At 42.4% G+C, this 3510-nt stretch overlaps 1 long non-coding RNA gene across 1 annotated transcript; it reads left to right on the top strand.

Moving 5' to 3' along the window:
* On the top strand, positions 177 to 2163 carry LOC109846486. The gene is made up of 2 exons (XR_002248540.1): positions 177 to 424; positions 1675 to 2163. It is a non-coding gene; the product is annotated as an uncharacterized LOC109846486 (long non-coding RNA).

The following is a 3510-nucleotide window of genomic DNA, read 5'->3' as shown; positions in this document are numbered from 1 at the left end:
GGCCCTGAACTGGGTCTGACCCGCGTTCACGCGGGTCAGATGAATCCGACCCGCGTGATCGTGGGTCGGATCAATCCGACCCGCGAGCACGCGGGTCGGACACAAGTCCGACTCGCGGAACGCGGGTCGGAGAAGCTCAAAAGGGACGAAAAAAAATCCCGATTCTTTTATTCTTCTTCTCCAAACTTCGGTTCCAGCTTCCTATCTCCCCCAAATTTTCGGTTTCTTCTTGAGTTCTAACCCCTCAAGAGCTCCTCTTCCTCTAGAATTCCAACCGAATCAAAGCTCCTCCTCCTTAAATTCCCCTTTACTCCTTCTTCTCCTCTTCCAATTTGGACTTGAACAAAAGGGCAGACCTAGGGTTTTCGGCTGATCTTGACTTGGGCTCGAGCATTTGTGGATTCAATTCCTCTTCGAATTTCAGGTAAGCTTCAATGTCCTCTTTTCAATTTGGATGCTTGATTCATGGCTGATTTTTTTTGAATTTTGATCTAAAAAAAATCGAAGCCCTAATTCTTGAATTTTGGGGAAAACCGAAACTTGAACTTGAGCTTTGAAAGATGGCCGATTTTTTTGAGCTTGATTGTGTTCATGGCTTGATATCTGCAGTCCCTACTTTTTAATCTTAGGAAAAAAACCGAAATTTCTTGGATTTTGAGGGTTAATGGTGGCCGAAATTCTTGAACTTTATTCTTGAATTTGTATAAAGAACTGAAATTGATGGCTAAAACTCTTTGAAGCCGAATTTTTACTGTTCATGGCCGAAAAATCTTACTGTTCATGGCCGAAAAATCTTGTTGAGTTCTTGGGATTGATGGTTGGCCGACTGATTTCTTGTTGAACCTGTTTATAGCCGAAACATCCAGGTTGACATTGGTGGTATGCATGGCCGAATTCTTGGTTTGTTTGAACCCTTAACTGTACATGGCTGAAAATTTGTGACGATACTGATTTCTCGAGTTGATGCTCTTGAACTTGTGCCTCGTCGAGGTCAAATTTTGACTCTTGGTTAATTGTTGATGATTGCATCCGAACTTGTACGTGGATCGAGAACTTTGTATATGGTTAAACTTGTGTATGCCTGAATTTACGTATATGTGAATCCTTGTACATGATTGCACTCTTGTATGGTTCGAACTTGTACATGATTGAACTCGATGTGACTGAATCCAAACTTGTATGTGGTCGAAACAACTTGAATCCCAACTTGTGTATGGCCGAACTTGCACGTGTGTCGAGAACTTTGTATATGGTTGAACTTGTGTATGCCTGAATTTACGTATATGTGAATCCTTGTACATGATTGCACTCTTGTATGGTTCGAACTTGTACATGATTGAACTCGATGTGACTGAATCCAAACTTGTATGTGGTCGAAACAACTTGAATCCCAACTTGTGTATGGCTCGAGAACTTTATATGCCTTGAATTCGAACTATTTTTTTTTTGTATATGATTGAGCTTGTGAATCCACATGTTGACACGATCGAGGCCTTATATTTGACTTTGTGACACTTAACTTGAATCGAGAATGTTGTATAGATTTAATTAGACCCTTAATTAGGAAAATTCCATTTTGTAGAATTTCAATTAAAGATTCGCAATTTCCCTTTTAGTCTTTCGATTTATGTATCTCGATTCTTGATCTGACTGAGCTGTTGATCTTTATTGCAGATTAGCTATGTCGACGCTTTGGACCGGCTGGGGCGCGAATTCCGACGGTTACAAGAGTTGAAGACTGCTGGTAGCTCAACGTACACAGCCATTTGGATGGAATCTCGTCTACAAGCATGGCACGACACTCGGGCTTCGGCTGGACTTGAGATTCAAACGCAACAAAGTCGGGTGGATCAAATGGAGGCCTTGGCTATCTTGGGGATGGCGAAGGGTGACTTGGAGCGTTCACGAGTTGTGATATCCGGAAAATTGGAGCTCTCGAAACAGAAGTTAGCCAAGATCCAACAAGAGGCTGCGAAAACATTATCCCTCACCGAGGAATCCTTCAAGGTTGCATTGCAGTGTGAGCTTGAGCGAACTTATACAGAGGAATTGACTAAACTTGAACAACAAGCCTGTAGTCACAAACTTCATGTAGATTGATTGTAACTCTTGTACCTGCAAACTCAATTTTATTAATAGAAAATATGTCTTTTTCATTCATTATGTCTCCTTTATTATGATGTCTTACTCCGTATGGAATAATCAACCATAATACTTGTGGGGTTTTCGTCAATGACTCGCATTTATAGAATTTTTGGCAAATTCTCAGCCATCAACGGGTTTGATAATCCTTTACCGACTACCGTTTGAGTCGGGCTAGTGTGCGGATTATTTTGGATCCGTTCCGCACATAACGTTGCGCTAAGAGAATTAATTCACTTAGACTTGGTGCTATGACTTTGAATACATAGGCTTCGTCTTTCTCGTATGAGTAGACTAAACGGCAACGCGTGTTAGGTGTTGACTTACCCCTTCTTAGGCTTCGGGGTAAATTCCCCAGATTTAGACTCTGGTGTTTTTTTTCAATCGGCGAAAGACTAAACCGGCGATGTGTGTTAGACATAGACTTTAGGATTTTTGGCAAACCCCCAGCCTTCAACGGGTTTGATGTGCCTTTACCGATTACCGTTTGAATCGGGCTAGCATGTGAATTATTCGTGCCTTTACCGATTACCGTTTGAATCGGGCTTGCATGCAGATTGTTTAAGTCCGTTCCGCATGTGACGTTGTGCTAAAGGAATGAACTCCCTTAGACTTGATGCTACGATATTGAATACGTAGACTTTGCCCTTGTTACGGGAATAGGCTACCCGGCAACACGTTCGGTGAAAGACTAAACCGGCAACGCGTATTAGGCGTTGACTCATCCCTACTTAGGATTCGGGGATAAAATTCCCCAGACTAGATTCTGGTGTCTTTTTCAATCGGTGAAAGACTAAACCGGCAACGCGAGTTAGGCGTTGACTTATCCCTACTTAGGGTTCGAGATAAAATTCCCCGCGCGTGTGAAGCACGGATTTTGGCGTTATGAATAACGACCTGCCATAATGTCGAATATGTGGACTTTTGTCCTTTTCACGGCAAAAGACTAACCGGCAACGCGTGTTAGGCGTTGACTTATCCCTGCTCAGGATTCGGGATAAAATTCCCCATGCATAAAAGGCATGGATTTTTGTTGCTACGATGCTGAATACGTAGACTCGGTCATTTTTACGGGAACGAACCACCCAGCAACGCGGGTTAAGCGTTGACTTATCCCTACTTAGGCTTCGGGATAAAATACCCCAGACTGGATTCTGGTGTCTTTTTCAATCGGTGAAAGACTAAACCGGCAACACGAGTTAGGCGTTGACTTATCTCTATTTAGGAGTTGAGATAAAATTCCCCGTGCGCAAAGTGCCCGGATTGGAAGTTGAAAATTATGTCTTTTCTAAGAACAATGACAGATTAGAAAATGGGAGAGGAAGAATTTTATATTCTATCTCCCGGTACTGAAGAGGAAGAATTTTA

Source organism: Asparagus officinalis, chromosome 6 (assembly GCF_001876935.1).
Source record: "Asparagus officinalis chromosome 6, Aspof.V1, whole genome shotgun sequence".
NCBI lineage: Eukaryota > Viridiplantae > Streptophyta > Magnoliopsida > Asparagales > Asparagaceae > Asparagus > Asparagus officinalis.
The sequence above is the reverse complement of the archived record's forward strand: the minus strand, read 5'-3'. Positions and strand labels throughout refer to the sequence as shown.